Source organism: Pan paniscus, chromosome 14, assembly GCF_029289425.2.
Source record: "Pan paniscus chromosome 14, NHGRI_mPanPan1-v2.0_pri, whole genome shotgun sequence".
NCBI classification, from domain to species: domain Eukaryota; kingdom Metazoa; phylum Chordata; class Mammalia; order Primates; family Hominidae; genus Pan; species Pan paniscus.
Window position 1 is genome coordinate 95,364,177 of NC_073263.2, and position 13,435 is coordinate 95,377,611.

Here is a 13,435-nt window from a genome sequence, read left to right on the forward strand (position 1 = left end):
TGAGTGGAAACATGGATACCAGCCGTCACTCTGAAGGCTTGTCAGACATTGTGAGGAAGAGAGAGGGCTTCATAAAGAGATATTAACAGATTGTCTGCTTAAACCAGTCTTTATTAATTATAAAGGCAAATGTGGAAATGACTATAGTGTCTTCACTAGTCCATCATGATGCCATTTACACTAAGAAGACATGACTTTAAAGTGACTTCTGGCATGGCATGGTGTCTCATACTTGTAATTCTAGCACTTGAGGAGGCCGAGGCAGGTAGACAGCTTGAGCTCAAGAGTTCAAGACCCAGCCTAGGCAACATGGTAAAATCCTATCTCTACAAAAAATGCAAAAATTAGCCAGTCATGGTGGCATGCACCTGTAGTTCCAGCTATTTGAGAGGCTGCAGTGGGAGAGTGGCTTGAGCCCAGGAGGTGGAGGTCGTAGTGAGCCGAGATCGTGCCACTGCACTTCAGCCTGGGCAACAGAGCCAGACCCTGTCTCAAAAAAAAGTGACTTCTGGCCGGGCGCAGGGCTCACACCTGTAATTTGAGCACTTTGGGAGGCCGAGACAGGCAGATTACCTGAGGTCAGGAGTTTGAGACCAGCCTGACCAACATGGAGAAACCCTGTCTCTACTAAAAATACAAAATTAGCCGGGTGTGGTGGCACATGCCTGTAATCCCAGCTACTCGGGAGGCTGAAGCAGGAGAATCGCTTGAACCTGGGAGGCAGAGGTTGCAGTGAGCCAAGATCACGCCATTGCACTCCAACCTGGCCAACAAGAGCAAAACTCCTTCTAAAAAAAAAATAAATAATTTAAAAAATTTTAAGAAGTGACTTCTATGAGTAAACGCTGTAAATTGTGTCAAGAGCAATCATTTCAACTTTGCAAGTCATCTCATTGATTTATTACAGACAAATTGGGGAGGTAGTAGAGCTGGGATCCATATAACTTGAACTATTGACAAATACTGTCAACTATCTCTCTATCCATCTCTCTATCAAAAATCTTTCTTCCTGTGGCTCATGACTTTGAAAACAAAGTCTGACTTTTAGTCTTTAGTAAAACCGGAATATTTTCATCAACAGATACCCACCTATGTCTGCTACATAGACTGATGTTTTTGCTCGAAGAGCCTCTTAAGTGGTTCATTCCCAACTAAACAGCTTTGCATTAATGTGTGCCTAGAAAGCAACAGACCAAGTCAACTTTCAATAAATGTGGTTGATGCACTATAAGGAAAAATGTTATTACCAAATTTAATGAAACAGAGGTTATCAAATGCCTCTGTTTAAAGTATTCTCTGATCACAATGGAAAACCATTCTGAAGAATTTACCATGGATTCAATTTACAAGAGAAATTGTATTCTATTCTATTTAGCTGTTTGCTTTTGAGAAAGAATTGAGAATACAAAGATCACCTGTTGTCATTATCACCTGAGTTACTTGTTTTGTCCTTCTGTGGTGGTTTTTGGATTGGAGTTAATTTTTGCGGGGGCACTCCAGAAATGAACACAATCACAAAAAGGCCTTAGGTGAATGAAAGTTTTTTTATAGTTCATTTGTGATTAGTGTATTCATTTCTGTAACTGATTATTTTTCTATGTAGATTACTTCAATAATATACAGTGTTATGAATAATTGGCAAGCCTTTTGAAATTATCAATGATGTTTCTATGCTTACAACTTTTAAATCAGCATAATCTGTGACTGCTGTCTTATGATGGTATTTCGAGTATTATATTATATTTAGAAAGTACTTTGTACTTGATAAATAATTTCATAATAAAAATAGTAAGAAATTGATATTGGGACTAGGAACCATAATAACAAAAATAGATTATTAAGATAAATCATTAAAAATGCATGAATCTTACCATGGTTTAGATACTGTGCTAAGCACTAGAAATTACAAGAGTATAAGAAAGTCCAGGTGTCAGTAGAAGAAAAGAACATTTTCCCCTCTAGAACAGCATATGGAATGTATCACAGTTGAGTCTCCAGCAGTAAGAAAGTTTCACTTTGATTAAAACAATTTGATTATATTGATTGAAACAATTTAAATTTTTCTCATTAATTTTAAGTAATCTTGCAAAATGTATAGCCTAGGTATATAAATATGGAAGATTGTTAAGAAGAGAGTATAAACCAAGGAAAATGAAGCTATCTATTTCCAATGAATTAAAGGCTATTTGTGTAATCTTGTTCTTTTGTAGCTTGTGTATGTTTCCAGTAACCTATGTCTGAGTTATATCACTTCATGGTAAAATTATACTATGTATAGGAAGTCAGTTAAAACAACCACCTGTCTCTCCACTGAATCTGATTTTGAAGTTTTATTCATATTGAAAGAAGTTAGGGATTCCATAACCCTATCTAAATGTACCATGGCTAGAAAAACTTGTTTGGAACCACAGTCCTAATAACTATATTGTACCTATCGAATATAAACTTCTGTCTTCTACAATCTGAGATAGGTGGTTATGATAATCCAACCTTCATCTGACCCAAATGTTAACTCTTGTAAAAACAGAGCCACTATAGAGATTTAGCTCAGTCCTGATCAGTAAACATTTGTTCTTTGTATTTTGTATGTCAAGTACTGTCGGTTAACTTCCTGAGACATGAAGACTAAGCAGGTTACAGCATTTGCAAGTAATAATTAGGAAGAGTGAAACAGAAGCAAATAATGTCAATATATAATGAATACATATTCATTTATGTATATGAACATTATTTATGTAATGAACATTTATTATGCAATAAATGCTTTGGGAACTGAGAGGAGAGGCACCTAGCTTAATTTGGTAGGAGGAGTCACAAGTAAACTTTCCTTGAACCATGTGTTAAAGGTTGCATAGGTGTTGGGCAGGTGATGAGGGCACCTAGCATAGTGAAGGACATTTTAGGCAGAGGCAGTAACAGAGCAGAAGTGCAGAGGTGTGAAACTGAATGATGTGTGCAGGGAGCTACAAGCATGTTATCCTTGAGCCATAAAGTACAAAGCAATGATTTGCAGGAGACAAGGATAGAGACCTTAACTGAACCCTTGAATGAAAACCATCTATTTCACTAATGGTTTTGTTTGTCTATTCTGCCTGCATAATTTAAAACAGTTTCTGTGGATAGAAGCATTCCAGTACTTTCAAGAGACAGACATGGGCTGAGCACCTACTATGTGACAGGCACTTCTCTATAAGAAACAGAGGGAAAAACAATGAATGGCATTGTCCTTGAGGGATTCACAGTCTATCACGAAGACAGACATTATGAAAAGTCCAAGTGTAGTGTAATTAATCAGGGTGACAGACGTATGGATAAAATACTATATGAACCAAAGGAAATACATGTTTCCCTTTACCTTGGGAAATGGGAGCAGACATCTTAGAGTAGGGAATCATCAGATGTGGACTTAAAGAATGAATAGCATCTCACAGAGGGAAAAAAGAGGTATGGCTTTCTTGCCAAGGGCCCAGCATGTGCAAAGGCATAAATCATGAAATGTTATGGTTGTTTGGAAATGAGGCCGGGAAGTAGATTTGAACCATATCATTTGGGCATATTATTTTTAAGTTAAGGAATTTGAAGAGCATCACATGAGCTGTGGACCACCAGCTAAGATTTTTTAAAAGACAAATATATAATTGGTTATTTTTTCACTTAAGAAAGATGGGCAGGGAGCTGATAAACTGGCTGAAAGGAGACACACTGATGGCAGGCGCTGGGATGGGAAGCTGTTGCAATTAACCAGACAAGGGGTGATGAGACCTGAGTCAAAGCAGCATGGAGCAGATTGGGGAGCACATCTGGAAAGACCACAGAGACCCTCCAGCTCAACAGCCACCATGCATGGTTTAGGGCCCTGTCCCCAGAGTCAGGGATGGAACCGTTTGGGAACAGTTGTCTGCCTGCTGACTGATTTGAATATCACCAACATATAAATGTTTGTTGGCAAAGGATAGCAACATTTATCTAGAGAAAGAAGAATCAGGATCAGATGAAATGTCAGAGACTGTGCACATTTAAAGAGAGTTCTGAAAACAAAGACAAATGATGAGAACCAGCAAAGCACGCCCTCCTGAAAGTAAAGAGAGAGAGAATTCAAGAAATAGACTAATCAATAGCATCAACTGTGGCAGATAGTTAAGTGGAAAGGGCAGAGAAAACAGACCTTAGGATCTGGCCATTAGGATGTTAATGACTTTAGCAAGCGCAGGTTGACTTGAGTGGTTTAATTGGTTGGGAAGTTAACTCATCTTCCCCTACACATTCTAGAACAAGTTGTGCAAAGCTTGGTTCGTGGACTGCTGCATGTTCATAAATAGGCTGTTACTGTTTTGCCACAAGATACATACCAAAATTGAAAGTTAAAAAAAAATCTTTACATCAATTTCACATTGCTCTGACACCATCAATGGGACTTTTCCTGGGATGTTGAATTTGCATGGTGAGGCTCCTATGTGTGAGCGGCATATTAGTTGTACTCAATAGGATCAGGTATCAGGTCATGATATATTGGTTTTTAATTCTGTTTATGTGGCGTATCACATTTATTCTGTTTATGTGGTGTATCACATTTATTCTGAATGTAAACTGTGGCTTATCACCGTTTACACTGCTGTGTAAACTTTGCACAGCAGTCACATCGTCATCACTTACACATGTACAAGTGAGGAGGGTAGGCAAGGTGTGTGATACCATGGGCCCAACTTGAAAGTTTGGAGGATTTCTCTTTTATTGTCCCGTCTTCAGAGATTCAATGTTATGAGGATGTTCCCTGGTGCAATATCAGCACACTATAGAGGTTTCTGAGCCAAGATCTTGCATATGTTAAACCATCCCTGCATCCTTGATATGAAACCCACTTGAGCATGGTGGGTTATTTTTTTGATATGTTGTTGGATTCGGTTAGCTAGTATTTAGTTAAGGATTTTAGCATCTATATTCATCGAGGATATCAGTCCGTAGTTTTCTTTTTGGGTTGTGTCCTTTCCTGGTTTTGGTATTAGGGTGATGCTGGCTTCATAGAATGAATTAGGGAGGGTTCCTTCTTTCTCTATCTTGTGGAATAGTGTCAAAAGGATTGGTACCAATTCTTCTTTGATATCTGGTAGAATTCTGCTATGAATCTGTCTGGTCCTGTACTTTTTTTGTGGGTAATTTTAAAATTACCATTTCAATCTCACTGCTTGTTATTGAAGCTGGTTCTTTGAAAAGATAAATAAAATTGATAGACTATTAGCAAGATTGACCAAGCAAAGAAGAAAGAAAATCCAAATAACCACACTAAGAAATGAAACAGGAGATGTTACAACTGACACCACTGAAATACAAAAGATCATTCGAGGCTACTATGAACACATTTACGCACATAAACTAGAAAACCTAGAAGAGATGGATAAATTCTTGGAAAATACAACCCTCTTAGCTTAAATCAGGAAGAATTAGATACCCTGAACAGGTTGTGATATATTGGGAAAAATCAATCAACCAAAGATTGTTCAGATAATTTGAACCCCAAACAGATAATTTGAAATGTACTATTCTAGAATAATGCTAAAAACAGGAAAATAATGAACATATTTTGATTGATTTTGTTGATATGTTTGGGTTTACCTTTCCTGTGTTCAGCTCCTCTTTACCTATTTTTGTACCTTCCTACCCTAGCAGTTTTTCCCAGGGGTATATTCTGGGTATGTACAACCATGATGAGCTTTCAGAAAACTCATTATGATTGGCATGTCTACTGTTTGCCTATCCCCCTCAAATACAAGAACTTCCCTGGGACCGTGGAAAATGTGTGCAACAAACAGATGAGACATCTTTGTTGCTAATAGGGAACATCCACGGGTGAAATATGCCAATTAAAGTACAGCACAAATAAAAAAGACCCAAGGATAAAACACTAGTGCTATAACTCAGAGAATGCTGCTTGTAAAACAGCTTTATGAAGAAAAACGAACCTGACGTTTATCCCAGTCTCAATGCTGCCCATTTTTGGACATTTATCTCTGAATGCAATTATGCTCTTCCTATGAGAGGGTTCTGTGAAACAAGGTTTGCACAGCAGGCACACTGTAATCACTTACACATGTACAAGTGAGGAGGGTAGGCAAGGTGTGTGATACCATGGGCCCAACTTGAAAGTTTGGAGGATTTCTATTTTATTGTCCCATCTTCAGAGATTCAATGTTACAAGGACATTCCCTGGTGCAATATCAGCGCACTATAGAGGTTTATGAGCCAAGATACACATCAAAAATAATTTTAATAAAGCTTGACAGATATATTGCCTTAATAGTGCTGACATAGTGAAGCGGGACTTATATAGGGAATACGACATCCTAACATTTTTAAAAATGAGATATTAGGTCACACAGATATTTGTAAGAAAGAGGGGGGTATGTTATTACATTTTGTAGATTTCCTCCATTGTTATCTTTGTCATTGCAAGCAAGGGTTATTCCTTTGCATCTATTTGCATTATACCTCTTCATCCTGATGAGTGATATTCAGCACAAACACAATGGGTCAATCTCAGATACTTAGAATATAGTAATCATACCAAACAATGTTGAAACTCTACATTTTTTGTGTCTAAATCAAATAACCAAGAGTGAAAATGGACAGTTCAGAGTGTCAGTAATAGGATAATGGTGACTCTAACATTCAGACGTAAGTAAAACTATAGCCGAAATCAGTAGATACTGCCAAGTTAACATCAAATGACCCTTAAGTGGCTTGCATACACAGAATTTTTTAATTCATTTTTGCCCTTGCAGGAACATGCTGCATGTCAAAAATGCCAGTGTCATATTTAATACTGAACAGAGAACAGTGGATTTTATATGGAAATTTTAACCTTTTCAGATTGTAGTGTCTGAAGAAGTGAGGAAAATCAACTTTTCTATGTTAATTTTGTATAGAATTTTGGCAATCAAAAAGTACATTCATTGAATATTTTAAACTTTCATAAATACATTAATTACGGAAACATTATGCATACTATTTTTATAGTAGGTACAAATACAAGTCTTTTCATAGAGAAATATATTCATTTATAAATAATGGGTTTTAAAATTTTCATTTGCTCTTGGCTTTCTAAAAACACGTTCTGTTACTAAAAATGTATCAAGACATAAGGAAATACTTATTTCATTGTTTTTTAATGAAAATGGACAGCATTTAGTAAGAAGTACACAATTTTATAACGCTTTAAAAATTAGCAGAGAACCAAGCACTTTGCAGAAGTCTTTGTTCTTTTCATCTTAGAATTTTGTTGCACAAATCAGAGGCTCGGCCAAGGAGAATTCAACTGTGCTTGCAATAAAGCTTTTTATTGGAAAGACAAACCTTATGATATTCCGCTGCATCGGTAGAGAGAAGATAACTATATAAAATATTTATGCCCCATTTTCCATAAAATATCAAAAATATCTATTTTGGAATGGAGAAAAAAGTACCCTGACATTTTTGGCTAGGATGGAAGATAGAATCCAGATTGAAAGTCTTTTTTATTTGTGCAGATTTTTTTTCAGTGTTAGTGTGATGGTACTTTCCCAACAATGGTCTGTTATCCTAAATGTTTAACAAATTGTAAAACCTTTCACTCCCAACTGTCCAAGACTTCCCTCTTGATTGCTTGTGTTTGTCACTTGGGTTGTGATTTTGCAGTAGAGAACTGGAGAAATGAAATAATATTATGAGTCACCCTAGCCAAATAGACATTTATATCCTTCAAATTACTGAGGAAATTTAAGTTGTTGCTCCAGCTTAAATCACCAGGATATTTATTTTTTGTTGGTGGTAAGAAAAATAAGTCACCAGGATATTTATTTTTTGTTGGTGGTAAGAAAAATAATTTTAAGTATCTTCATATATTTTTTTCTGATCCTAAAATCAATACGTGTGTTCATCTGAATTTTTTTGAAGAAGCAGAAAAGTACAAAGAAGAAAATAAAATATTCTAAATTCTCCATACCCAGAGATAATTAAATGTCAAAAGTTTTATTTCTAGTATATCTCTAATATGATTTTATATTGCAAAATTATGTGTGCTGTTTGATATTAAATTCTACTTTTATTATTTTAACATCACATGCATTTCCCCACCTCGGTGGCACTTCTTTTTTTTTTTTTTTTTTTAAGTACTCCTATATCTTAAAATTTTTTTTTACAACCTAAGAGATTTGTTTGCTGCCGATATATCTGGGTATCTCTTACAAAAAAATAATTCCCTAAACAGCCTTACCTAGAAAATAAAACAGTTGGCTCGCATCATTTGTTTGCGTGTGTGGGTGTACATGTGTGTGCATGTTTAGCCTGACTCACTTTTCACTCTGAATTCCAAGGTACATGGGAGCTCCGTAGCTCTCTTATCATGTATTTAACTGCTGGAATTTACTGATCACTTTATACCTACTCCACATAGTTCCATAACTTAGAAACAGTTTTCATTCAAAAGGGAAAATAAAGGATGGGTATATAAAGGGGAGATAAGGAATGAGGCTGACAAAAAAATGTGTGGTAGAAATCCATGAACAATATTTTCCATTGGGCCCCAAATCTGAATCTATGTCAGATTAAAAACTGGTGGACCTTGGTCCAAACTGGCCCAGTTGTATAAAAAAACATAATTTATTTGGCATGAGCTCTTTAGGATTTCAAGCAATGTTTTTAAATTGGGCGGATTGACATAAAATATGGATTTCTACAGTTTCTTGGAAGATAAAACAACCCTGAGCCGGCAATTGCATAGCAAAGATCAGCTGGAGTTAATTAGTCTTTAGACTGAGCTTTTTTTTGCCTTAGCATCCATGTTCTGTTTAACGCAGGTCTGAACACTCCTGGAGTTGGCCTGATCCTGAATTCAGTGCTAGTTGCCATTTAGCTCAGTGCTTAGCTCCTTTGTTCATAATAAATAAATATTTTTCTGTACCTATTTTTTAACCAAAAGTGAAAAAGTGTAATCCAAATAAGCCATGTGTCAAGAAAAATAATGCTTCAAAAATAATGCTTTTTTTTGTTTTGTTTTGGAAGTACACAATATGTTAAATATTTAATATACAAATAGCATCTGTGGTTAAAGAACACATTCAGTGAACTTCACTCACAGTTATTGTTCGTCTCCCTAGCCTGTGAACTTGCAAAGTCTCCTTTAAGCTTTATATTGGCCATCATTTGGTGTAAACACTGTTTCTTTTTTTTAAGACAGAGTCTCACTCTGTCACCAGGCTGGAGTGCAATGCCACGATCTCAGCTCACTGCAAACTTCACTTCCTGCGTTCAAGTGATTCTCCTGCCTTAGCCTCCTGAGTAGCTGGGACTACAGGCATGCACCACCATGCCCAGCTAATTTTTGTATTTTTAGTAGAGACAGGGTTTCACCATGTTGGCCAGGATGGTCTCGATCTCTTGACCTCATGATCTGCCCGCCTCAGCCTCCCAAAGTGTTGGAATTACAGGCATGAGCCATCACGCCTGGCCGGTAAACACTATTTCTTAATTAAATGAAAGTAAACCAAAAGCTAAGAAGAAAACTCTACTATTTCTGATGTCGAGACCAGGGAAGAATCCTCCCTTCCGTTAATGCCCTCAAAAACATCCTCATAATATATACAACTAGACTTGAAGCCAAAATGTACCAAAATGTATAGCAAGCACAGGTTTAGAATTGTTCCTATTTTATGTCATTATAATATCATCACCATTATGAAAATTCTCTTCCTGTTCAATGTAATGCAAGCTAACAAATGACTACTTGCCAGCCACTATGCTAAGTACTTAGCCCTTACATTAAACCTATGAGATAGGTATGGTTATCATTCCACTTATTATATAAGAAACCTAAAGCAGAATGACACAGAGCCTATGCTGTAATATTCCACACTTCTTCACACACAGCTGAATTTTTGGTCTCTAAATACAGCAACCTAATACAAAACTCCTTGGTCTATGGTAGTGCTATTCGACAGGAATATGATGTGAGCCACGTATATAATTTGAAATTTTCAGGCTGGGCACGGTGGCTCACACCTGTAATCCCAGCACTTTGGGAGGCCTTGGCAGGTGGATCACCTGAGGTCAGGAGTTTGAGACCAGTCTGGCCAACATGGTGAAACCTGTCTCTACTTAAAGTACAAAAAAATTAGCCAGGCATGGTGGTGGGCACCTGTAATCCCAGCTACTCGGGAGACTGAGGCAGAAGAATCACTTGAACCGGGGAGACAGAGGTTGCAGTGAGCTGAGATTGCACCACTGCACTCCAGCCTCAAATTTTGGTGTGTATTTTGTGCTTATAGCACATTTGGGGTTGGACTAGCCACATTTCACATACTGAAGAACAGCTTGTGGCTATAGCTAAGGAATTAGTGTGGAGATCATATTTTAATACATTATTCTCATATTTAAGATAAGAAAATTTAAAATATCTCCCTAGGAAGCCTAAACTCTTGTGGATGATTATTCATACACTTTCTGTTTATTTCGTGATTATTCATACACAAGGAAAATGGAGAAATATTCTGTCTTTTCATAATGCATTTTTGTCTGTAATTGGAACTCTAACATAAAGTAACATAGACACTTTATTGAGGGATTTGTTCTTGCCATTGCCTCAAAGGCCCTACAAGGAGTGCTACTTCTGTCCCTTAAGTGTAATGGCCATGAGGAAGGTTGCAAGTCATCATGGATGAACTACTCTGTGATTTTCAGTTGGCTCTGGGGAAGTGGAGGAGACGCATTAATACAGGAGGTGGCACGTGTCTGTGGATGTTAATATCAGCAGTAAACGAAATAAATAAATGCCCAATTGTGATCATGAGAAGGGGCCGTCTGAGATGTTTAGCTCTTTAAAAATAGTCGTAATACTCATAAAGCTGGCCCGTCACTGGGTTAAATAACTCAAAACCACATGACTCATTTGTGTTCACATAGATTTGAGGGTGTTTCACAATCTTTGGGTAAAGAAGGTTCTTTTCAGGTAACAGCCATGAAGCATTGGTTCTATTTGATTTGTCATTAAACATTTTAGAATATAACTTTTTAAAAAATATGAAATTACAATTTTAGTGAGTTATTACTTGGGTGCATACGGTGATACACTAAGTAAGTTAACCAAATTGACATTCATTGTCCCAAAATGCCTATCTCCATGAGGAAGGAGCTTCTCATTAGGTGGGTTGTATTTAATAATTCCTATTAATTTTTAAGTATGCATTATGGAATTGATACTTTCATCGCCATGCCGCAAATTGTGATGCGTAATTCATTTTCCTTTTGTAATATAGAGAGTCAGATCAACCTGGCAGAAGTATATGCCTCTGTGGCTGCAACCATGTTCTGAATACACACAACTTTCTCCTGGGCTCAAAGTATCATGGTGCTGAAGAGCTGACTTTGGGCTTATTTTATAATTCTATTTGTTAAATTAATTTAGAATATGTAAATGGATTTATTGTGAGATTTAAAGTCCTTTCCCTCAAGAGAGCCCAGAATATTGGTCTAGCAGTTTTTTGAACACAACATTGACTCAATTTCTGGGGCCAGTCAATTTAATGTCAGCATCCCATAATCTTAGCTACACAGTCATTTTCTCTCTACTTTTCACTTCTGAGTCAAAAATCTTTTTGAGAGATTACAAGTATGTCAGAGTATTTCCAACAGAGAGAAAGTTTGTACATAACTTCTATCTGCATCCTCAAATTCTTACTTTTTCTTTATTCCAGCATCTACGGTTTGTGCTTTCTCTTGGGTATTCAGAAACCCTACAAACTATTGAAAATTGAGTTTAGAAATTTCAAGCAACACAATCATTTTGTAACTTTCTTTTTGTGTTGCTTTCTTTCTGTGTTGCTTCCTCTCTATATTTCTCCCTTTCCCATGCCTTGGTTTCTGCTGAAATCTACATCTCAATCACCCCAAGAATAGGCTGTTGCCACCTTAAGGCAACCCTCCCAGTCATTAGGCTCTGTACCTTTTGGGCATCCTAAGAATATCTTCATCAAATACCACTTTGATGAGGTTACTGTCCTGTTTACAAGTCCTGGCAGTATATTACTTTTCAATTACTTTTTAAAAATCTGGGGTATTTACTAAGTCCTTGATTGTCTGCTAGGCATGGACTTTAAATGTCATATTCCTATCCTCAAGAGGTTGACAAGTCTGAAGTCGGCAGCCTTGCCGTTAAGTCTTCCATCTCTCACTTACCTTGCTGCCTGGTATCATTAGTCCCAACTCAACAGCCAATTTCTCAAGCAAATTTGTCTTGCCCACCGCCCCCCGCAACCAATGTAATTTTTATCATAGTTTCTTTGCCACTTTCCTTACTCATTGTGCCTTCCTCTCCCCTTTCTTTCAAACCCAGCTCGCTTGCCTTACTCAAAACTTGCTAAAATCCACTCACCACCATATCTCATGTATCCAGGAAGCTCCTTAGAGCTGAACCAGTCTTTTACTCACCCTCTTTTCAGAACCCCTGTACTAAGATTTCAGCATGTTTGTTGATTCAAAGTTTTCACATTGTACCATACAGTGGGCCTTCCCAACCTGAAATTGTAAACTAGTACTCAGGGAAGGAACATGCCTTCCATCCTTAACATTCCTCAGAGCAAGAACTATTGCAATTTGGATATGGTAGACGTTGAATAAATATTATTACTTCTATTATATTACTTTTTTTCTTTCTTTCAGTCTTACCATGGTTGGGATGAAGGAGAGTAATATTCATATGTGTTATAACATCTCCCACTTTATTGTAAATAGTGCCCTGCCTGAATACCTGATGGTTTTGGAAAAGGATGTACTATAGTTCTTTCTAAAACTCTACTTTCTCACAAAAGAGATAAAATTAAATACTCATGGCATGTTGTTACCCAACAGAGTGGTAGCTTCTTTTTAGGTTTTTTGGAACATCCAGCTCGAAAGACATTGTAGATGAATGAAAGATGAATGACTGAATATAAGCTGACAAGGCCCATCTCCCTCTAGCTCTCACCTAGATGCAGTTGCAGCTCAAGATCTGCTGAAGAGTGATGAATCTTTGTACTCAGACTTCCAAAACACCTATATCTATACTGTCCACCTATACATAGATAAAGATATCTATACTGTTTCCATAGTTAATGGAGCAACTCTTCTTTCCCTCAGATTTTCCCTTCATGCCTTAGAATTCAGCTCATCTTTCCAGAGGCTTGTTGACTTACTTATTACAATTGAGTTTGGTAGATGATTAGTGGAAGGAAGGGTATACCAGTAGTTTCATAGTCTTCACACATGAACATTGTACATTTCCCTAGGTGTGGGTAAACAGAAGAGAAAGATGTATCAAAATGCTAAAATGATGGGAACATTTTTACAGTGAATTATTAGAATTATTAAGGAGAAAGGAAAGAAATAAAGGGAGAAGCAACTAATCTCTTTTGTAAAGTGCTCACATTGCACA

General features: G+C 37.0%; 1 protein-coding gene and 1 long non-coding RNA gene across 3 annotated transcripts in view; one reads left to right on the forward strand and one right to left on the reverse strand.

Annotated features, from left to right (window-relative positions):
• The window catches only part of GPC6 (glypican 6), a 1,178,972-nt gene that overhangs the window by 599,511 nt on the left and 566,026 nt on the right, over positions 1–13,435 (forward strand). The window lies entirely within an intron of this gene.
• The window catches only part of LOC130540731 (uncharacterized), a 38,566-nt gene that overhangs the window by 16,606 nt on the left and 8,525 nt on the right, over positions 1–13,435 (reverse strand). The window contains exon 4 of the long non-coding RNA XR_008954725.1: positions 1,090–1,177. This is a non-coding gene — a long non-coding RNA (uncharacterized LOC130540731). The remainder of the gene's footprint in view (positions 1–1,089; positions 1,178–13,435) is intronic.